This window comes from Zalophus californianus, chromosome 2 (genome assembly GCF_009762305.2).
Source record: "Zalophus californianus isolate mZalCal1 chromosome 2, mZalCal1.pri.v2, whole genome shotgun sequence".
NCBI classification, from domain to species: Eukaryota; Metazoa; Chordata; class Mammalia; order Carnivora; family Otariidae; genus Zalophus; species Zalophus californianus.
The window spans coordinates 162,111,268-162,135,699 of record NC_045596.1 but is presented as its reverse complement, the minus strand read 5'-3'; the positions used below and the strand labels follow the sequence as shown (position 1 = coordinate 162,135,699).

General features: G+C 38.9%; 1 protein-coding gene across 2 annotated transcripts in view; it reads right to left on the bottom strand.

Annotated features, from left to right (window-relative positions):
• LOC113924821 (arylamine N-acetyltransferase 1) overlaps positions 1-24,432 on the bottom strand; it is a 44,465-nt gene that overhangs the window by 14,114 nt on the left and 5,919 nt on the right. Inside the window, exon 2 of one of the 2 annotated variants that reach the window (XM_027599086.2) lies at positions 1,890-1,974. The exons of the other annotated variant lie outside the window; for it this stretch is intronic. The gene's annotated coding sequence lies outside the window, so the exon portion shown is untranslated. The remainder of the gene's footprint in view (positions 1-1,889; positions 1,975-24,432) is intronic. 2 annotated transcript variants of the gene reach the window in all.

Genomic DNA, 24,432 nt, shown 5'->3' with positions numbered 1-24,432 from the left:
ATGGAGCTCTAGGCATGGAAATTGTGGAAGCCAGAGAAGGAGGCTCAGAAACAACCAACCAGATGATTGTTGCTATGAGATCAGCAAGGAGGGTTGAACCATGTTTTATGCCCCTCATTGCTACAAGATTTACCAAACACAGCAAATACCAGTATGTAATGGTAATATCTGGTCTTCCTTTTGGTGTAAAATAGAATTGGGAATATTGGCACACAAAAATAAGATAATGTTGTTTATGTATGGTGCCACCAGAAAGGAAGACTGGCCATCAAACTATCTTCTGTCCTATTCATTGCCCTTCATTTCCACTGAAAAGATTGAGGAGTCAAACCCCACCCCAACTAGTCACATTAGATTTAAGAAACAAGGGGGACACAGAGCTACACATGCATGAATATAATGAAAAAACAGAATGCAAATTTAGTATGAGGTTGGGCTTAAAAGAAAAGGACATAATATGTAAAATAAGCCCAAAAAAGGCAGCCAACTCAAGAAAAATATAAACTAACAATGGAAAGAAATTTTTCACACGTACTTGGAATGACAGGACATTTAAAATACATGACAAAAAGCCAAAAAATGAGCTGCTAAAATAATGCAGCATTATGGAATGGAAGATTTCAGGCCCTAGGAAACTAACTAAGAACAAAACCAAAGCTAATAAATAATTATAAACAGAAAAAGACAACATAGATACAGCATGATACAAATTACTTATGTAGAGGAACAATTTTATACTCACAATAACAGTTAATAAAAAGACAAAGCCATTAAACAGAGAAAAGCTAATAGAGAAAGCAGTCAAGGACAATTCAATATGAAGAAAATTGGTGATTCTGAAGAAAATTCAAAAAGCATAATGGAAAAAATATAGAGAGAGAACATTTTCCTGAAATAAAGCAAAAAATTTGAATTTACAACACAAGAGAAACAAGATTTTGGGGAAGTCTGATTTTACATACTAACACTGGAATATATTCTGATTAAATTATTGAATATTAAAAATTTAACTAGTCAAGCATCAGACAGAGAAAACAAACAATTTATAAGGCAGAAAACATTACACTGGCATCAGAATACTGCACAAAAATATCCAAAGGTTCACCTTACTTCAATAATGGAATTATGCTTACAAAGTTTTGAATGAAAGTGTGACCCTCAAATATGATTCTGTTAGTGTTTCATTGAAGGCAAAATGAATATAAAGACAATCTGAAGCATGAAAAAACTTGAGAAATGCAACAATGATGAGCTACCCTGACAAAATGTTACCTTTCCTTTGGTTAGTGAAGATGTAAATCAAAATGAAAAAAAAAAAATAAGAGAAACCACAATAAAGGAGTGCTGGGCAGAATTGACTCCTTTTATTATAGAACAAAGAGTAGAAAAATTATGAGAATTATAGCTGAAGTATTTAAAAACATCTAAAAAAATGTGACTCAAATGAAACCTATTACTCCAGCACAGGTAAAGCGGGGGTAAAGAAGAGAGCAAGCATGTTTACTGTACCTAGACAGGGCACACGGGATTGATGAGGATTCAGAACTAAGGCCAGTGTGGGGGAAATCGGTCTGTAAGCCACTCATACCACTTCAGATCTCTTTCACCATTTTGCTGTGCCCTGGTCTAGCTTTTATGTTCTTGCACTTAAGGACCTGCACCCTAGACTCTCTTTGGAGAACTCCTTGAGGGCTTCTTTGCCCCAAGGGGCTGCTTTGCCTTCCTATCCAGAAAGCTGCAAGTGCCAGGGAATTCACATCTGGCCAGGGCTGCTCTGGGTCAATGACTTACTGGTGGGATGTTTTGAAAGCCCAGCACTTTGCATTGTGTCTGGACAAATTTACAGTTTGCATCCAGGCTGAAATTTGTATTCTCCCAGGAATACTTACTTAATATGTCACTTGCACATGTATCTTTTTCTCTCTCTCATTCTGGGAACCTGATTTAGGTCACACTGATGGTTGTTTCGGCAAGCTGTGTGAAGGAAAGGTAAGATACATGGGATGAGGCAAATTCCAGAGGGCCTTGAATATCAAATAAGAGACTTGTTTTTTTTCTGTAGATCAAACGGATGTTTGTTTTCTTGAATGGTTGATACTCAATAGTTGAATGGACTTATCCTTAAGTGACGTGTTACTTCAATTTATCCTTAAGTGACATATTACTTCAATTTATCCTTAAGTGACTTATCCTTAAGTGACACGTTACTTCAATTACAAATTACCTTTTTGAGGAGGGGAAAAGATGGTGGAGGAGTAGGGGTCCCTATTCCAACCATCCCCAAAATTGAGCTGGGTATCTACCAGACCACTCTGAACACCAAGAAATCAGCCTGAGATGTAAGAAGATAGATATGGATCTCTACAAACAGAATATCGCAGGCAGTTAGTTCCGAGGTATGAAGTGGGGAGCCGTGAGTCTGCGGGCAGATATCGGAGGATAAATGGAAGGGGGAGGGAGCCGAGCCATTGGATCCTACACTGCCGGTGAGTGATAGACTCTCGTGCTGGGGAGGGAGCACAGACTCGCAGACCGGTAGCGATGGGGAAAGGACTTTAGGGCAGCCCCCCAGATGGAAACCCAAAGCGGTGGAGCCACGCGTGTGAACTGGGGGAGGCTGGCGGTTTTAGAAGCACAAAGGGCAGAGATGTGCCCTGACCTGGGGGCGAGGACTGGGAGCACTGCTGAGGGGGTGCACAACCCAGGATGCTGAGTTTATAGCAGCACAGACAGAAATGGACAGTGTGGCCTGGAGAGCTCACTGAAGAACAGACTGTGATTTCTATGCCCTGAGGGAGAGGGTTGGAGACGATCTCTTCTGCTCTGACTCTCAGAAGAGATGTGGAAAGCGACCAGGGAAAGCCGCCAGAGAACAGAAGCCCCCCCAAAATGGTTTTCACTAAGCCCGTCCCCCGCCACAGGGGGCAGGGCAACTCTGTCCAAACAGGGTTGCCTGAGTAACAGTGAAGCAGGTCCTTCCCCACAGAAGACAGGCTGGGAGAACAAGAGGCCAGCAACCCTAAGGTCCCTAGAAAACATGTGCACCTTGCTTGGATTGTGGTCAATAATTTGGACTCTATACATTCCCTCAACCACCCATCAACAGAATGACTAGGAGGAGGAACCCCCAAAATAGGAAAGACTCAGAGACTATGATTTATGCCACAGATTTATAAATGGATGCAGATATAACCAAGATGTCGGAGATGCAATTCAGGGTAGCAATTGTGAAGACAATAGCTAGAATGGAGAAATCAATTAATGGCAACATAGAGTCTCTAAGGGCAGAAATGAAAGCTGAATTGGCAGAACTTAAAAATGCTATCAATGAGATCCAATCTAATTTAGATCATCTAACACCTAGGGTAAGTGAAGAAGAAGAACTAATTAGTGATCTAGAAGACCAATTAATAGACAAGAAAGGAAAAGAGGAGGCCAGGGAAAAACAACTCAGAATCCATGAAAATAGAATCAGAAATAAGTGACACCATGAAATGTTCCAATGTCAGAATTATTGGAATCCCTGAGGGAGTGGAGAGAGAGAGGACTAGAAGATATATTTGAGCAAATCATAGCTGAGAACTTCCCTAATCTGGGGAATGAAACAAACAGTCATATCCTAGAGGCAGAGAGGACCCCTCCCAAGATCAAGAAAAACAGACCAATGCCTGGCATGTAATAGTAAAACTCGCAAATCTTAGAACCAAGGAAACCAGCTTAACGGCAGTTAGGAGGAAGAGATTCCTTACATACAGAGGGAGGAACATCAGAATAATGTCAGACCTATTCACAGAGACCTGGAAAGCCAGAAAAGGCTGGCAAGACATATTCAGGGTACTAAACGAGAAGAACATGCAGCCAAGAATACTTTATCCGGCAAGGCTGTCATTTAGAATGGATGGAGAGATGCAGAGCTTCCAAGACCAGCAGAAACTGAAAGAATATGTGACCACTAAGCCGACCTGCAGGATATATTAAGGGGGGTTCTGTAAAAGGAGAAAGACCCCAAAAGTGATATAGAACAGAAATTTACAGAAACGATCTATAAAAACGAGTTCTTCACAGGCAACATGATGACAATAAATTCATATCTTTCAATAATCACTCACAAAGTGAATGGCCTAAATGCTCCCATAAAATGGCACAGGGTTGCAGATTGCATAAAAAGGCAGGACCCATCTATATGCTGTCTAAAAGAGACTCATTTTGAACCTAAAGATACATCCAGACTGAAAGTGAAGAGATGGAGATCCATCTTCCATGCCAACGGACCTCAAAAGAAAGCTGGGGTAGCAATTCTTATATCAGACAAATTAGATTTTAAGCTAAAGACTATAGTTAGAGACACAGAAGGACACTGTATCATTCTTAAAGGCTCTATCCAACAAGAAGACCCAGCAATTGTAAATATCTACACCCCCAACATGGGAGCAGCCATCTACATAAGCCAACTGTTTACCAAAATAGTCATATTGATAACAATACGTTAATTGTAGGAGACCTCAATACTCCACTCTCAGCAATAGACAGATCACTGAAGCAGAAAATCAACAAAGAAACAAGAGCTTTGAATGACACACTAGACCAGATGGGCCTCATAGATACATACAGAACATTCCACCCTGAAACAACAGAATACTCATTCTTCTCGAGCACACATGGAACGTTCTCCAGAATAGACCACATACTGGGTCAAAAATCAGGTCTCAACTGACACTAAAAGTTTGAGATATTCCCTGCATATTCTCAGACCACAATGCTTTAAAACTGGAACTCAATCCCAAGAAAAAATTTGGCAGAAATTCAAACACTTGAAGGCTAAAGACCACTCTGTTCAAGAATGTTTGGGTCAACAAGGAAATCAAAGAAGAACTCAAAAAATTCCTGGAAACCAATGAGAACGAAAACATCAGTCCAAAACCTATGGGATACTGCAAAGGTAGTCCTAAGGGGGAAATACACAGCCATTCAAGCCTCACTCAAAAAGACAGAAAAATCCCAAATTCTCCAGCTAACTCTACACCTTAAAGAACTAGAGAAAAAGCAACAAACGATGCCTAAACCATGCATTAGAAGAGAAATAATTAAGATTAGAGCAGAGATCAATAAATTAGAAACCAGAAACACAGTAGATCAGATCAATGAAACTAGAAGCTGGTCCTTTGAAAGAATTAAGATCGATAAACCACTGGCTAGACTTATCCAAAAGAAAAGAAAAAGGACCCAAATTAATAAAATTATGAATGAAAGGGGAGAGATCACGACTAACACCAAGGAAATAGGAACAATTATTAGAAATTATTATCAACAACTTTATGCGAATAAACTTAGCAACCTGGATGAGATGGATGCCTTCCTGGAAACCTATAAACTTCCAAGCTTAAACAGGAAGAAATTGACAACCTGAATAGGCCAATAACCAGTAACGAGATTGAAGCAGTGATCAAATATCTCCCCAAAAACAAGAGTCCAGGGCCTGATGGATTCCCTGGGGAATTCTACCAAACATTCAAAGAAAAAAGAATACCTATTCTCCTGAAGTTGTTTCAAAAAATAGAAACAGAAGGAAAGCTTCCAGACTCATTCTATGAGGCCAGCATTACCTTAATCCCCAAACCAGGCAAAGACTACATCAAAAAGCAGAATTTCAGACCAATATGCCTGATGAATATGGACTCCAAAATGCTCAACAAAATCCTAGCTATTAGGATCCAACAATACATTAAAAGGATCATTCACCACAACCAAGTAGGATTTATCCCTGGGATGCAAGAGTGGTTCAACATTCACAAATCAATCAACGTGATAGAACACATTAATAACAGGAGAGAGAAGAACCATATGGTCCTCCCAATTGACGCAGAAAAAGCATTTGACAAAATACAGCATCCTTTCCTGATTAAAACTCTTCAGAGTATAGGGATAGAGGGAACATTCCTCAAGTTCATAAAATCCATCTATGAAAAACCCACAGTGAATGTCATCCTCAATATCATCCCTTTCCTAAGGGAAAGCTGAGAGCCTTTCCCTTGAGATCAGGAACATGTCCTGGATGCCCATTCTCACCACTATTGTTCAACATAGTGCTAGAAGTCATAGCAACAGCAATCAGACAACAACAAGAAATAAAAGGTATTCAAATTGGCAAAGAAGAAGTCAAACTCTCTCTTTTCACAGATGACATGATACTTTATGTGGAAAACCCAAAAGACTCCACCCCCAAATTACTAGAACTCATACAGCAATTCATAATGTGGCAGGATACAAAATCAGTGCACAGAATCAGCTGCTTTCTTATACACTAACAGTGCAACTGTAGAAAAAGAAATTAGAGAAAAGATTCCATTTATAATAGCACCAAAACAATAAGATACCTCAGAATAAACCTAACCAAAGAGGTAAAGGATCTATACTCTAGAAACTACAGAACACTCATGCAAGAAATTGAAGAAGACACAAAAAGATGGAAAAACATTCCATGCTCATGGATAGGAAGAATAAACTCTGTTAAAATATCTATGCTACCCAGAGCAATCTAAAACTTCACTGCCATCCTGATCAAAATTCCAATGACATTTTGCAAAGTGCTGGAACAAACAGTCCTAAAATTTGTGTGGAATCAGAAAAGACCCCAAATCGTCAAGGAAATGTTGAAAAAGAAAAACAAAGCTGAGGGCATCACGTTGCCCAATTTCAAGCTATATTGCAAAGCAGTGATCACCAAGAAATCATGGTCCTGGCACAAAAACAGACATACAGACCAATGGAACAGAATAGAGAGCCCATATACGGACCTTCAACTCTGTGGTCAAATAATCTTCGACAAAGCAGGAAAAAATATGCAATGGAAAAGACAGTCTCTTCAGTAAATGGTGCTGGGAAAATTGGACAGCCATACACAGAAGAATGAAACTCAACCATTCTCTAACACCATACACAAAGATAAACTCAAAATGGATGAAAGGCCTCAGTGTGAGACAGGAATCTATCAAAATCCTAGAGGAGAACATAGGCAGTAACCTCTTTGACATTGGCCACAGGAACTTCTTTCAGAATACATCTCCAAAGGCTAGTGAAACAAAAGCAAAAATGAACTTTTGGGACTTCTTCAAGATAAAAAGCTTCTGCACAGCAAAGGAAACAGTCAACAAAACAAAGAGGCAACCCACAGAATGGGAGAAGATTTTGCAAATGACACTACAGATAAAGGGCTGGTATCCAAGATCTATAAAGAACTTAACCAACTCAACACCAAAAAAACAAATAATCAAGTCAAAAAATGGGCAGAAGACATGAACAGACACTTCTCCAAAGAAGACAGACACATGAAAAAACGTTCATCATCATTAGCCATCAGGAAAATTAAAATCAAAACCACATTGAAATAACCACCTTATACCAGTTAGAATGGCAAATTTAACAAGGCAAGAAACAACAAATGTTGGAGAGGTTGTGGAGAAAGGGGAACCCTCTTACACTGTTGGTGGGAATGCAAGCTGGTACAGCCACTTTGGAAAACAGTGTGGAGGTGCCTCAAAAAATTAAAAATAGAGCTACCCTGTGACCCAGCAATTGCACTATTGGGTATTTACCCCAAAGACACAGATGTAGTGAAAAGAAGGGCCATATGCACCCCAATGTTCATAGCACCAATGTCTGCAAGAGTCAAACTGTGGAAAGAGCCAAGATGCCCTTCACCAGATGAATGGATAAAGAAGATGTGGTCCATATATACAATGGAATATTACTCAGCCATCAGAAAGGATGAATACCCAACTTTTACATCCACATGGATGGGACTGGAGGAGATAATACTAAGTGAAATACCTGAAGCAGAGAAAATCAATTATCATATGGTTTCACTTATTTGTGGAACATAAGGAATAGCATGGAGGACATTAGGAGAAGGAAGGGAAGAATGAAAGGGGGGAAATCAGAGGGAGAGATGAACCATGAGAGACTATGGACTCTGGGAAACAAACAGAGTTTTAGAGGGGAGGGGGTGGGGGGATGGGTTAGCCCAGTGATGGGTATTAAGGAGGGCATGTACTGCACGGAGCACTTTGGTGTTATACAAAACCAATGAATCGTGGATTACCACATTAAAAACTAATAATGTATTGTATGGTGACTAACAAATTAAATTAAATTTAAAAAAGAATTACCTTTTTGAACATACCCCTGGAGAATAAGTTGGTATACAGAACTTATTGTTTAGTTTCCAATCTCTAGAATCTTGTATCTTTCATACGCATCAACGATTTTCATTTTCTTTTCTTTTTCTTTTTTTTTTTTTTTTTGGCTACAGAAACCCTTATTCTCTCCCCAAATGAAGTTATAAGCAAGAGCCTTAAAAATTTTTGAATAGATTGATCTGGAGATAGACCACATGGGGTTCTGCCCTCCCACTTCAAGACTATAAGCAGCATAAATAAATTATTTGACTGAGATAGAATCTTCTATACCTAATGCCTAGATTTCTGGCACTATTGAACTGAATTTAAAAGAGTGGTAGTGGATGATTTTTCTTTCTGTGTATGCTGCACCCCCCCCCAATCCCCTTCATTCTCTTTTTTCCCCCTCTGTCCTAGTGAAGGCTATGGCATCCCACTGGATTGACACTACAATCCAGCCCTCCCTCCCAAAGGCAAATTACAGCTACTTGACTTTCTGGATGAAAAAATATGTTGCTAGGCTAGCTATCTCACAAGCCATTGGTCAATAAGCCTTAGTGTACTGAAGGCCTACATCTCAGCCTAAGCTCTAAGTTAATACCTATAGAGATCAGGCAGGTATCATGGCATCCATAGAGCAGGACCAGAAAGCCAATCTAAAATGAAACATCTGCTCAGCTAAAGATGGCAAAGGCCAAACAATATAAGTCTCCAGGACAGATGTAGCTAGGAAATTGACAGTTAAAATTTTCTTTTGAGGGAAAGAGTGGCTAAAATGAGCTAAAATGAGGGTTGGCCCTGGGGAAGGACATATGCTGCCATCACATTCAAGGCTACAGGCAGCACGAGTATACTTTTGGGCTCAGGTGGAATCTCCAACTTCTACTGCCAGGATTTCTGGCATTACTAAATAGATTTTTTAAAAAGTGATATAAAATTCACATAACAAAATTAACTATTTTAAAGTGAACAATACAGTGTCGTTTAGTACATTCACAATTTTATGAAACTACCACCTCAATCTAGTTCCAAAATATCTTATTGTCGTGAAATAAAATCTCATATCCAAATCAGAGTTAAGATGGCAGAGTTAAGATGGGGCCCTAAGTTTCTCTGGTCCAAATAAAGCTAGATAGTTATCAAATCTTTCTGAACATGTGTGAAATCAATCAAAGGTCTGAGAAAAGAAATGCTACAATTCTACAAATAGAAAAGTGACCACTTTTTGGAAGGTAGGAGGTGCAGAGACTTGAAAATGGGGTGATATATCAGAGGATGCTGGGGAAGGGAGGGAGCCTGCTTACAGAGGCTACCACAAAGTATTATAAGCAGCGGAGTACAAGATTAGAACTTTTAGAAGTCTCCAACAGTGGAGGATGTGCCTGGCCTAAGGGTGCTCAGGTGGCAAAGTAGGGCAGAATCCCAGGTGGCACGGTATTGTCTCAGGATCTCTGGGGTCACAGGAAGAATGGAGTGCCTAAAGTGTGGCAGAGATCCCAGGTATAGAAGCAAGGAAGCCAGCTGAGAACAGGCAGTATAGGCACCAGATTCTGCTCTGTGTTGCCATCAATTGCAAACCACTGCATGGTCATACAACCACTTTCCTGACAGGGATCCAGGAAAAGGTAGAAGCCTCACAAGACCTACGGCACCACCGCCCCCCCAAGTAGGAACAGCATGGGTCTACACCACAGGAGTCTAAAATTTGGAGTTTTAAAACTCAATTGCATGTCCAAGATAAAAATGCTTGGTCATAGGCCGGGTGAACAGAAAGAAACCAGGGAGATAAGACTGACTGCTTTTCTATGAGAGCTCACTGAAAAGTAGGGGGCATGAACTTTCAGCTCCAGGGCTAGAGATTGGGGCGCCGCCATTTTCATCCTGCCAATTGGTGCTGAAAGCTTTCAGGGAGCCAAACAGCACTACGTAGTGGAACCAGAGCTGCTTACATTGATCCCAGCTCCCTGGTAAGGGAGGTGCATTTCCATAAGGGCAAGGGCACCTGACAATCACTGCAACAGGCCTCTCCCCCAGAAGACCAGCAAGAACATCTGGCTCACACCAAATTTACTGCTCATAGAGAGCTAAAAGCTTCAGCCCTTAGGGAAAACAGTATATAGCATCTGAAGTTTTTTTTTTTTTAATATTCTTAATCCTTTTAGTATTATTTTTTTCAGTTATTTTCTTATTTTTCAATTCTTTTTAAAAATTTTATATATACATTATATACATTTTTTATTTTTATGTTTCCTTTCATTGTATTTCATTTTTTTATGTTATCCATATTTTAATGATATTGTAAAACAGGAATAAAGGGCTTTCATAATGTCTCACTGAATATTAACCACAGAGTCAGATCTAGAATGTATTTTTTTGCAAAAGTAAAATATTCTTTATATTTTTCTTAAATAAGAAATACACTTATAAATAGCCTATTCAATTTTGGTAATATTTGATTATAGTTTTTTAAAGTTTGCTAAGCTTATCCCTCAGTATCGTCCAATGTAGTTTTTAAAAAATTTTTTTATTGTTATGTTAATCACCGTACATTACATCATTAGTTTTTGATGTCGTGTTCCATGATTCATTGTTTGTGCATAACACCCAGTGCTCCACGCAGAATGTGCCCTCTTTAATACCCATCACCAGGCTAACCCATCCCCCACCCCCCTCTCCACTAGAACCCTCAGTTTGTTTTTCAGAGTTCATCGTCTCTCATGGTTCGTCTCCCCCTCCGATTTACTCCCCTTCATTCTTCCCCTCCTGCTATCTTCTCCTTCTTTTTTTTTTTCTTAGCATATATTGCATTATTTGTTTCAGAGGTACAGATCTGTGATTCAACAGTCTTACACAATTCACAGTGCTCACCATAGCACATACCCTCCCCAATGTCTATCACCCAGCCACCACATCCCTCCCACCCCACCGCCACTCCAGCAACCCTCAGTTTGTTTCCTGAGATTAAGAATTCCTCCTATCAGTGAGGTCATATGATACATGTCTTTCTCTGATTGACTTATTTCACTCAGCATAACACCCTCCAGTTCCATCCACGTCATTGCAAACGGCAAGATCTCATTCCTTTTGATGGCTGCATAATATTCTATTGTGTATATATACCAAATCTTCTTTATCTATTCATCTGTTGATGGACATCTTGGCTCTTTCCAGTTTGGCTATTGTGGACATTGCTGCTATAAACATTGGGATACACGTACCCCTTCGGGTCCCTACATTTGTATCTTTGGGGTAAATACTCAGTAGTGCGATTGCTGGATCATATGGTAGCTCTATTTTCAACTGTTTGAGGAACCTCCATACTGTTTTCCAGAGTGGTTGCACCAGCTTGCATTCCCACCAACAGGGTAGGAGTGTTCCCCTTTCTCCGCATCCCCGCCAACATCTATCGTTTCCTGACTTGTTAGTTTTAGCCATTCTAACTGGTGTGAGGTGGTATCTCATTGAGGTTTTGATTTGGATTTCCCTGATGCGGAGCGATGTTGAGCACTTTTTCATGTGTCTGTTGGACATTTGGATGTCTTCTTTGGAAAAATGTCTGTGCATGTCTTCTGCCCATTTCCTGATTGGATTATTTTTTATTATTTTGGGTGTTGAGTTTGATAAGTTCTTTACAAATTTTGGATACTAGCCCTTTATCTGATATGTCATTTGCAAATACTTTGTCCCACTGGTAATGTTAGTTGTCTTTTGGTTTTGTGGACTGTTTCTTTTGCTGTGCAAAAGCTTTTTATCTTGGTGAAATCCCAATAGTTCATTTTTGCCCTTGCTTCCCTTGCCTTTGGCAATATTTCTAGGAAGAAGTTGCTGTGGCTGAGGTCGAAGAGGTTGCTGCCTGTGTTCTCCTTTAGGATTTTGATGGACTCCTGTCTCACATTGAGGTCTTTCAACCATTTTGAGTCTATTTTTGTGTGTGGTGCAAGGAAATGGTCCAGTTTCATTCTTCTGCATGTGACTGTCCAATTTTCCCAACACCATTTGTTGAAGAGACTGTCTTTTTGCCATTGGACATTCTTTCCTGCTTTGTCAAAGATGAGTTGACCATAGACTTGAGGGTCCATTTCTGGGCTCTCTATTCAGTTCCATTGATCGATGTGTCTGTTTTTTTGCCAGTACCATACTGTCTTGATGATGACAGTTTTGTAATAGAGCTGGAAGTCCAGAATTGTGATGCTGCCAGCTTTGCTTTTCTTTTTCAACATTCCTCTGGCTATTCGGGGTCTTTTCTGGTTCCATACAAATTTTAGGATTGCTTGTTTCATTTCTTTGAAAAAAGTGGATGGTATTTTGATGGGGATTGCATTGAATGTGTAGATTGCTCTAGGTAGCATTGGCATCTTCACAATATTTGTTCTTCCAATCCATGAGCATGGAATGTTTTTCCATTTTCTGTGTCTTCTTCAATTTCTTTCATGAGTATTTTATAGTTTTCTGAGTACAGATCCTTTGCCTCTTTGGTTAAATGTATTCCTAGGTATCTTATGGTTTTGGGTGCAATTGTAAATGGGATCGACTCCTTGATTTGTCTCTCTTCTGTCTTGTTGTTGGTGTATAGGAATGCCACTGATTTCTGTGCATTGATTTTATATCCTGCTACTTGACTGAATTCCTGTATGAGTTCTAGCAGTTTTAGGGTGGAGTCTTTTGGGTTTTCCACATACAGTATCATATCATCTGCAAAGAGTGAGAGTTTGACTTCCTCTTTGCCGATTTGGATGCCTTTGATTTCTTTTTGTTGTCTGATTGCTGTGGCTGGGACTTCTAATACTATGTTGAATAGCAGTGGTGAGAGTGGACATCCCTGCCGCATTCCTGACCATAGGGGAAAAGCTCTCGGCTTTTCCCCATTGAGAATGATATTCGCTGTAGGTTTTTCATAGATGGCTTTTATGATATTGAGGTATGTACCCTCTATCCCTATACTCTGAAGAGTTTTGATCAAGAAAGAATTTTTTGTATCCATGTTCATCAAGGATATTGGTCTGTAATTCTCCTTTTTGATGAAGTCTTTGTCTGGTTTGGTATCTAGGTAATGGTGGCCTCATAAAATGAGTTTGGAAGTTTTCCTTCCATTTCTATTTTTTGGAACAGTTTCAGGAGAATAGGTATTAATTCTTCTTTAAATGTTTGGCACAATTCCCCTGGGAAGCCATCTGGCCCTGGGCTTTTGTTTCTTGGGAGATTTTTGATGACTGTTTCAATTTCCTTAGTGGTTATAGGTCTGTTCAGGTTTTCTATTTCTTCCTGGTTCAGTTTTGGTAGTTGATACATCTCTAGGAATGCACCCATTTCTTCCAGGTTATCTAATTTGCTGGCATAGAGTTGCTCATAATATGTTCTTGTAATTTTTTGTATTTCTTTGGTGTTGGTTGTGATCTCTCCTCTTTCATTCATGATTCTGTTGATTTGGGTCATGTCTCTTTTCTTTTTGATAAGTCTGGCCAGGGGTTTATCAATCTTGTTAATTCTTTCAAAGAACCAGCGCCTAGTTTCGTTGACCTGTTCTACTGTTCTTTTGGTTTCTAGTTCATTGATTTCTGCTCTGATCTTTATTATTTCTCTTCTCCTGCAGGGTTTAGGCTTTATTTGCTGTTTTTTCTCCAGCTCCTTTAGCTGTAGGGTTAGGTTGTGTATTTGAGACCTTTCTTGTTTCTTGAGAAAGGCTTGTATTGCTATATACTTTCCTCTCAGGACTGCCTTTGCTGTATCCCAAAGATTTTGAACAGCTATGTTTTCATTTTCATTGGTTTCCATGAATTTTTTTAATTCTTCTTTAATTTCCTGGTCGATCCATTCATTCTTTAGTAGGATGCTCTTTAGCCTCCATGTATTTGAGTTCTTTCTGACTTTCCTCTGGTGATTGAGTTCTAGTTTCAAAACATTGTGGTCTGAAAATGTGCAGGGAATAATCCCAATCTTTTGGTACCGGTTGAGACCTGATTTGTGACCTAGGATGTGATCAATTCTGGAGAATGTTCCATGGGCACTAGAGAAGAATGTGTATTCCGTTGCTTTGGGATGGAATGTTCTGAATATGTCTGTGAAGTCCATTTGGTCCAGTGTTTCATTTAAACTCTTTATTTCCTTGTTGATCTTTTGCTTAGATGATCTATCCATTTCAGTCAGGGGGGTGTTAAAGTCCCCCACTATTATTGTATTGTTGTCGATGTGTTTCTTTGCTTTTGTTATTAATTGCCTTATATAATTAGTTGCTCCCATATTAGGGGCAAAGATATTTACAATTGTTAGATCTTCTTGTTGGATAGACCCTTTAAGTAGGATATAGTGTCCTTCTTCATCTCTTATTACAGTCTTTGTTTTAAAATCTAATTTGTCTGATATAAGGATTGCCACCCCAGCTTTCTTTTGGTGTCCATTAGCGTGGTAAATGGTTTTCCACCCCCTCACTTTCAATGTGGGGGTGTCTTTGGGTCTGAAATGAGTTTTGTGCAGAAAGCATATTGATGGGTCTTGTTTTTTAACCCAATCTGATAGCCTGTGTCTTTTGATTGGGGGATTTAGCCCATTTACATTCAGGGTAACTATTGTAAGATATGAATTTAGTGCCACTGTATTGCCTGTAAGGTGACTGTTATTGTATATTGTCTGTGTTCCTTTCTGATCTATGCTGCTTTTAGGCTCTCTCTTTGCTTAGAGGACCCCTTTCAATATTTCTTGTAGGGCTGGTTTCGTGTTTACAAATCCCTTTAGTTTTTGTTTGTCCTGGAAGCTTTTTATCTCTCCTTCTATTTTCAGCGACAGCCTAGCTGGATATAGTATTCTTGGCTGCATATTTTTCTCATTTAGTGCTCTGAAGATATCATGCCAGTCCTTTCTGGCCTTCCAGGTCTCTGTGGATAGGTCTTTTGCCATTCTAATGTTTCTACCGTTATAGGTTACATATCTCTTCTCCCGAGCTGCTTTCAGGATTTTCTCTTTGTCTCTGAGACTCATAAGTTTTACTATTAGATGTCGGGGTGTTGACCTATTTTTATTGATTTTGAGAGGGGTTCTCTGTGCCTCCTGGATTTGGATGTCTGTTTCCTTCCTCACATTAGGGAAGTCCTCTGCTATTATTTGCTCCAATATACCTTCTGCCCCTCTCTCTCTTTCTTCTTCTTTTGGGATCCCAATTATTCTAATGTTGTTTCATCTTATCGTATCACTTATCTCTCGAATTCTGCCCTCAGGATCCTGTAGTAGTTTATCTCTCTTTTTCTCAGCCTCTTTATTTTCCATCATTTGGTCTTCTATATCGCTGATTCTCTCTTCTGCCTCATTTATCCTAGCAGTTAGTGCCCCCATTTTTTATTGCACCTCATTAAGAGCCCCTTTGATTTCGACCTGGTTAGATTTTAGTTCTTTTATTTCTCTAGAAAGGGTTTCTCTAATAACTTCCACGCTTTTTTCAAGCCCAGCTAGTATCTTTAAAGTCATGATTCTGAACTCTAGGTCTGACATTGTACTAATGTCCGTATTGAATAGGTCCCTGGCAGATGGTACTACCTCTTGTTCTTTTTGCTGAGGTGATTTTTTTTCATCTCGTCATTTTGTCCAGAGGAGAACAGATGAATGAGAGAACAAAATGCTAACAGGTTAACAACATCCCCAGCAAATATACTCTATACAAATCAGAAAAGACCTGAATCCAGGGGAAAAGGAAGGGAAAGAAAGAGAACAAAGGAAAAAGATAAAGATAAAAACAGAACAAAACAAAACAAAACAAAAAAACAGAATATGATCAAATATGATCAGGCTAGTGCATAGATCAGTGCCACACACTAGGTTTTGGGCGTATTTTGGTCTGTTAGAAGAAAATGCCTCCTAAAATTTTAAAGTAAAAAAGACTTACATATGTATAAAATAAGGGTTGATACAATGAAGGGATGGAAGATGACTATAAAGATGAAAATTATAAAAGATTTTATAAAAGGAATTGATAAGATAAGAGGTTGTTTGAAAAAAGAAAGAAGAAGATTAAAAAAAAAGGGAGAGAATGTGATCAGGTAAGAGACTAGAACAAAGCCATACACTAGTGATTTAGGGTATATTTTGATCTGTTAGAAGAAACTGTATCTCAGAATTTTAAAGAGAGAACAACATATATATGTATATGCCAGAAATAAGGGTAACTACTATGAAGGGATAAAATATGACTCTAAAAATGAAAAATAAAAAAAAGTTTTTAACAAAGGGATAAGGTGTTGGTTGAAAAAGGGAAAAAGAAAAATTCAAAAAAAAACAGTTAAAAAAGATTAACTTTGAAAAACTAATGAATCATGGTAAAAAAGCCATGAATTCTATGTGCAGTATTCCCCTACCACTGGAGTTCTCCCGTTCTCCTTGATTGGTAAACTTGGTCTTGGCTTGCTGGCTGTTCATGCTGATCTTCTGGGGGAGAGGCCTGTTGCCATGGTTCCTACATGTCTTTGCCGGGGGCGGAATTGCCTCGCCCTTGTCCGCCGGGGCTAAGCAATCTGCTCAGGTTTGCTGTCAGGAGCTTTTGTTCCCTGCAAGCTCTCGGTACAGCTTTGGAGGACCAGAGTGAAAATGGTGGCCTCCCATTCTCCACCTGGAGGAGCTGAGAACTCGAGGCCCCGCTCCTCAGTGCGCCCCCAGAGAAAAGCAGTCACTCCCGTCTCCCCGGTCTCCAGCCACACTCAGTGTTCATCCAGCCTGTGACCGAGTGTTTCTATCTCTGGCACCGGACCCTGTGTGGAGTCTCCAAACCCAGCAGATCCCTGCGGTGCGCTCCCGCGCCGCTCCTCTCAGGGGAGGAAGGGGAGTCTCCCCAGCTCTGCTGCTTGTTGAGTCCCTGCTGGAGGAGCAGTGGCCCGACTGGTCCGCGGATCACAGTTTATGGCCACCCCAAGCTGAGAGCCCGCACCTTGGCTCCGTCTCTGCAGCGGGCTTCCCCACTCCGATACCTGGGTGCTCTGCTGCACTCAGGCACCCCCGGTCTTCCTGTGACCCCGAGGGTCCTGAGACCACACTGTCCCGCAAGGGTTCCACCCCCAGCTTAGCCACTGGTGCGACATCCCTCAGTGAAGCCGACTTCTAAAAGTTCTGGTTTTGTGCTCCATGGCTCTATCACTTGCCAGAAGCGGCCCACGGAGGCCCCCTCCCCTGCCATCTATCCTCCCAAATATCGCCTCGGATTCACTTCTCCGCACGTCCTACCTTCCAGTAAGTGGTCACTTTTCTGTTCAGAGAGTTGTTGCTATTCTTCTCTTTGATCTCCTGTTGAATTTGTAGGTGTTCAGAATGGTTTGATCCCTATCCAGCTGAATTCCTGAGACCAGACAAAATCCAGGTCTTCTACTCCTCCGCCATCTTGCTCCACCCCTCCCTCATTTTATTTTTTTTAATTGTTATATATATTTAAGTTTTCCTTTCTTATTTTGGGATTCAATTTCTTTAAACAAGCAGATGAAAACACACAGATTCTAGTTTTCTGTTTTGTTTTGTTTCTTTTTTGTTATTTTCTTGTTTGTTTTTTCATTTCTTTTCTGGTTTGTTTTTATTTTTGTTATTATTGTGGTTATTCTTTTTTTTCTTTTTCTCCTCTACTATTTTCTGGACAAAATGAAGAGATGGAGAAATTCATTCCAAAGAAAGACCAAGTGGTAGTACTCACTGACAGGGATTTAATCAATACAGATATAAGTAAGATGTCTGTACTAGAAATTAAAACAATGTTTATAAAGATAATAGTTGGGTTTGAAAAAAGCATAGAAGACACTAGAGCATCCCTTATTGTAAAAACAAAAGAACTAAAATCTATTTAGGCAAAATTTAAAAATGCTATTACCACAATGAGGTCCCAAATGGAGGCTCTAAAACAAGGATAAACAAGACAGAAGAGTCAGTCAGTCAGAAGATAAATAATGGAAGATAAGGAAGCTGATAAGTGAGAAAGACAAATACTGAATAACTAAGGGAAACTTATAGAACTCAGTGATTCCATAAAGCAAAATAATGTTCAAGTAATAAGGGTCTCAGAAGATGATGAGAGGAAGAGAGGAATAGAAGGTTTATTTGAACAAATTATAGCTGAGAACTTCCATAAACTGGGGAAGGAAACAGGCATATAAATCCAGGAGTCATCGTGAGCCCTCCCTTATTGCCCATTACCAAGTGATGTGACTAGCACTGGGTATTATATGGAAGTAATGAATCATTGAACATTATATCAAAAACTAATGATACATTGGCTAATTTAATTTAAATTAAAAAAAAATCCAGGAGGCACAGAGAACTCTCTACAAAATCAACAAAAATATCTCAAACCTTGAAATATAATAGTGAATGAAGGGTGCAAATTACAAAGATAAAGAAAAACTCCTGAAAGCAGTTTGGGACAAGAGGTCCTTAAACTACAAAGGCATTATTAAACATAAGGCTGGCAGCACATCTGTCCACAGAGAACTGGCAGGCTAGAAAGGACTGGCATGATATATTCAATGTGCTAAATGGGAAAAATATGGAGCCAGGAACACTTTACCCAGCAAGGCTGTCATTCAGAAGAGAAGAGGGGATAGTTTCCAGGACAAACAAAAAATAGAGGAATTTGTGAACATTAAAACAGCCCTGCAGGAAATATTAAAGGGGATCCTTCGAGTGAAGAGAGAGCCCAAAAGTTACAAAACCAGAAAGGAACAAATGCAATCTACAGGAACAGCAACTTTACAGGTAATAAATACAATGGCACTCAATTCACATTTTTCAATAACTACTCTGAATGTAAATGGACTAAATGCTCCAATCAAAAGACAGAGGGTATCAGATTGAATAAAAAACAAGACCCATTGATATGTTGTGTATAAGACACTCATTTTAGACCCAAACACACCTCCAGATTGAAATTGAGGGGTTGGAGAGCCATCTATCATGGTAATGGACATAAAAGAAAGGGAGAGTAGCAATCCTTATATCAGACAAACTAGATTTTAAACCAAAGACTGTAATAAGAGATGAAGAAGGACATCATAATAAAAGGGCCAATCCAACAAGAAGATAAAATTGTAAATATTTATTCCCCTAACATGGGAGCACCCAAACATATAAATCAATTAATAACAAAATTAAAGAAACACATTGATAATAATGCATTAATAGTAGGGGGCTTTAACACCACACTCACAGCAATGGACAGATCATCTAAGCAGAAAATCAACAAGGAAACAAAAGCTTTGAATGACACACTGGACCAGATGGACTTAACTGATATATTCAGAACATTTGATCCTCAAGAAGCTGAATATACATTCTTTTGAAGTGCACATGGAACATTCTCCAGAATAGATCACATACTGGGTCACAAATCAGACCTCAACAAATACAAAAAGGTGGAGATCACACCATGCATATTTTTAGACCACAACTCTATGAAACTTAAGGTCAACCACAAGAAAAAAATTGGAAGGGCCACAAATACATGGAGGTTAAAGAGCATCCTACTAAAGAATGAATGGGTTAACCAGGAAATTAAAGAAGAATTTTAAAAATTCATGGAAGCAAATAAAAATGAAAACACAACAGCTCAGAACCTTTGGGTTTCAACAAAGGCGACCCTAAGAGGGAAGTATATAGCAATACAAGCCTTTCTCAAGAAATAAGAAAATTCTCAAATATACAGCCTAACCATAGGCTCCTTAAAGGATCTGTAAAAAGAACAGCAAATAAAGCCTAAACCCAGCAGGAGAAGAGAAATAATAAAGATTAGAGCAGAAATTAATGATATAGAAATAAAAAAAACAGTAACCTAGATCAACAAAAGTAGAAGCTGATTCTTTGAAACAGTTAATAAAATCAATAAACCCCTACACAGACTTATCAAAAGAAAAGAGAAAGGACCCAAATAAATAAAATCATGAATGAAAGAGAAGCTATCAGAACCAACACCACAGAAATACAAACCATTATAAGTATATTATGAGCAAATATATGCCAGCAAATTAAGACAATTGAAAGAACTGGATGCCTTCCTAGAAATCCATAAACTACCAAAACTGAAACCAGAGGAAATAGAAATGCTGAAAGACCCATAACCTGCGAAGAAATTGAAGCAGTAATCAAAAATCTCCCAACAAACAAGAGTCCAGCACCAGATGGCTTCCCAGGGGAATTCTCCCAAACATTTAAAGAAGAATTAATACTTACTCTTCTGAAACTGTTTCAAAAAGCAGTAAGGAAGGAACACTTCCAAACTCAATATGGCCAGCACTACCTTGATCTCAATACCAGACAAAGACCCCACTAAAAAGGAAAATTATTGACCAATATCCCGGACGAATACAAATGCAAAAATTCTCACCTAGATACTAGCTAATAGGATCCAACAGTACATTAAAATGATTATTCACCACAACCAAAAATAAATCCCACTTGGTCATGGGGCAAGGGTGGTTCAACATCTGCAAATCAATCAGTGTGATACACCACATTAGTAAAAGAAAGGACAAGAACTATACGGTCCTCTCAATAGATGCAGAAAAAGTACTTGACAGAAGTAATTTTGATTAAAACTCTCCACCATGAGCGCTGTGAATTGTGCAAGACTGTTGAATCACAGATCTGTACTTCTGAAACAAATCATGCAACATATGTTAAGAGAAAAGAAAAAGAAGAAGAAGATAGCAGGAGGGGAAGAATGAAGGGGGGGAAATCGGAGGGGGAGACGAACCATGAGCGATGATGGACTCTGAATAACAAACTGAGGGTTCTAGAGGGGAGGGGGGTGGGGGATGGGTTAGCCTGGTGATGGGTATTAAAGAGGGCACATTCTGTGTGGAACACTGGGTGTTATGCACAAACAATGAATCATGGAACACTACATCAAAAACTAATGATGTAATGTATGGTGATTAACATAACAATAAAAAAATTTAAAAAAAAGAACAACAAAAAAACTCTCCACCATGTAGGGATAGCAGGAACAGACCTCAATAACATAAAAGCCATATACAAAAACCCACAGTGAATATTATCCTCATCAGAAAAAAAACTGACAGGTTTCCCCTAACGTCAGGAACATGTCCAGGTCACCACCATTGTTCAAGATAGTACTAGAAGTCCTAGCCTCAGCAATCAAACAAAAAGAAATAAAAGGAATCCAAATTGGCAAAGAAGAAGTCAAACTTTTACTCTTGTTACATTTGTACATATGTAGAAACTGCCCCCCTAAAAAAGCACCAAAAAATTGCTAGAACTGATAAAGGAATTCAGCAAAGTTAGAGGATATAAAATCAATGCACACAAGTCAGTAGTATTTCTGTTCACTACAAATGAGGTAGAAGAAAGAGAATTCAAGGAATTGAACCCATTTACAATTGCTCCAAAAACCGTAAGATATCTGAGAATATACCTAGCCAAAGAGGTAAAAATATCTGTATTCTAAAAACTATGTGACACTTACGAAGGAAATTAAGGAAGACAGAAAGAAATGGAAAAATATTCCATGCTCATGGATTAGAGGAACAAATATAGTTAAAATATCTATGCTACCCAAAGCAATCTACACATTCAATGTCATCCCTATCAAAATACTAACAACATTTTTCATAGAGGTGGGACAAACAATCCTAAAATATTTATGGAAGCAGCGAAGACCCTGAATAGCCAAAGGAATGTTGAAAAAGAAAACCAAAGCTGCTGAAATCACAATGCTGGACTTCAAGCTATATTACAAAGCTGTAATCATCAAGACAGTATGGTACTGGCACAAAAGCAGACACATAGATCAATGGGACAGAACAGAGAACCCAGAAATGGACCTTCAACTCTATGGGCATCTAATCTTCGACAAAGTAAGAAAAAATATCCAATGGAAAAAAACGCAGTCTCTTCAACAAATGGTGTTGGGAAAATTGGAATGCCACATGCACAAAATAAAACTGGACCACTTTCTTATACCATGTACAAAAATAAACTCAAAATGGATAAAAGACCTAAATGTGAGACAGAAAACCATCAAAACTTAGAGGAGAACACAGGCAGCAACCTCTTTGACCTTTGCCACAGCAACTTCTTGCTAGACAGGTCTCCAAAGGCAAGGGAAACAAAAGGAAACATGAACTATTGGGATTTCATCTAGATAAAAAGCTTCTGCACAGCAAAAGAAACAATCAACAAAACTAAAAGGTAACCTATGGAATAGGAGAAGATATTTGCAAATGACATAACAGATAAAGGGCTGGTATCCAAGATCTATAAAGAACTTCTCAAATGCAACACCCCAAAAACAAATAATCCAATCAAGAAATAGGCAGAAGACATGAACAGACATTTCTCCAAAGAAGACATACAAATGGCTAACACACACATGAAAAAATGGTCAACATCACTAGCCATCAGGGAAATTCAAATCAAAACCACATTGAGATACTACCTTACACCAGTTAGAATGGCAAAAAACTAACAAGGCAGGAAACAACAAATGTTGGTGAGGATGTGGAGAAAGGGGCACCCTCTTACACTGTTGGTGGGAATGCAAGCTGGAGAACCACTCTGGAAAACAGTATGGAGTTTCCTCAAGAGGTTAAAAATAGAGCTACCCTACGACCCAGCAATTGCACTACTAGGTATTTACCCCAAAGATACAGATGTAGTAAAAAGAAGGGGCACATGCGCCCCAATGTTCATAGCAGCAATGTCCACCATAGCCAAATTGGAAGGAACTGAAATGCCCTTCAACAGATGAATGCTTAAAGAAGAGTTGGTACATATATACAATGGAATATTACTCAGCCATCAAAAAGGATGAATACCCACCATTTGCATCAACATGGATGGAACTGGAGGGGATTATGCTAAGTGAAATAAGTCAATCAGAGAAAGATAATTATATGGTTTCACTCATATGTGGAATACAAGGAATAAGGCAGAGGACCATAGGGGAAGGGAGGGAAAACTGAATGGGAAGAAATCAGAGAGGGAGGCAAACCATGAGAGACTATGGACTCCAGGAAACCAATTGAGGGTTTCAGAGGGGAGGAGGGTGGGGGATGGGGTAGCCAGGTGATGGGTATTAAGGAGGGTACATGTGATGAACACTGGGTGTTATATACAACTAATAAATCATTGAACACTACATCAAAAACTAATGATGTACTACATGTTGGCTAACTGAATATAATAAAAAAAGGAATAAATTCTTAGAAAGAAAACACACACACACACACACAGACTGTGGGGCACCTTGGTGGCACAGTTGGTTAAGCATCTGACTTGGTTTCAGTTTATGTCATGATCTCTGGGCGGTGAGATTGAGCCCCACATCTGGCTCCTCGCTCAGCATGGAATCTGCTTAAGACTCTTCCTCCCTCTCCCTTTGTCCCTCCCCCCTGCTCTCCTTCTCTCTCTCTAAAGTGAATAAATAAATCTTTTAAAAAACACAAAGTCTATAATAATGAAGCATGAAAAGATATTACATGTAAATGGAAACAAAAAAATGGGCTAGCAATACTTATATCAGACAAAACAGATCTTAAAACAAAGATTGTATTGAGACCAAAAAAGGGCATTACATAATGATAAAGAGATCAATACAATGAGAGGATATAACACGAATATCTATGCACTGGACATAGGAGCACTTAAATACATAAAGCAATACTGACACATGTAAAGTGAGGAACTGACAGTAATACAATAATAATAGGAGATTTTTAACACTCCACTTACATCAATGAATCAATCATCCAGAGAGAAAATCAATAAGGAAATGTTGGCCTTAAATTACATATTAGCCAGAGGACTTATATAGATAGAATATTCCACCAAAAACAGCAGAATATGTATTTTTCAAATGTACATGGAACATTCACAAAGATAGATCACATTTTAGGCTGCAAATAACTCAGTAAATTTAAGAAGACTGAAATCATATCAACCATCTTTTCTGAACACAACAGTTTGAAACCTGAAATCAATTACAAGAAGAAAACTGGAAAAAACACAAACATGTGAGGCTAAACAATATGGGTCAACAAAAAAAAATCAGAGGAAATCATATTAAAACTCAAGACAAATGAAAATGGAAACAAAATGTTTCAAAACCTCTGAGACGCAGCAAAAACAGTTCTAATAGGTAAGTTTACAGCAATACAGGCCTATCTCAAGATTGAAAAAAAAATCTCAAATAAACATTCAATCTTATATCTGAAGGAACAAGAAAAAGAACAAACAAAGCCCAAAGTTAATAGAAAGAAGGAAATAAAGATTAGAGTGAAAATAAATA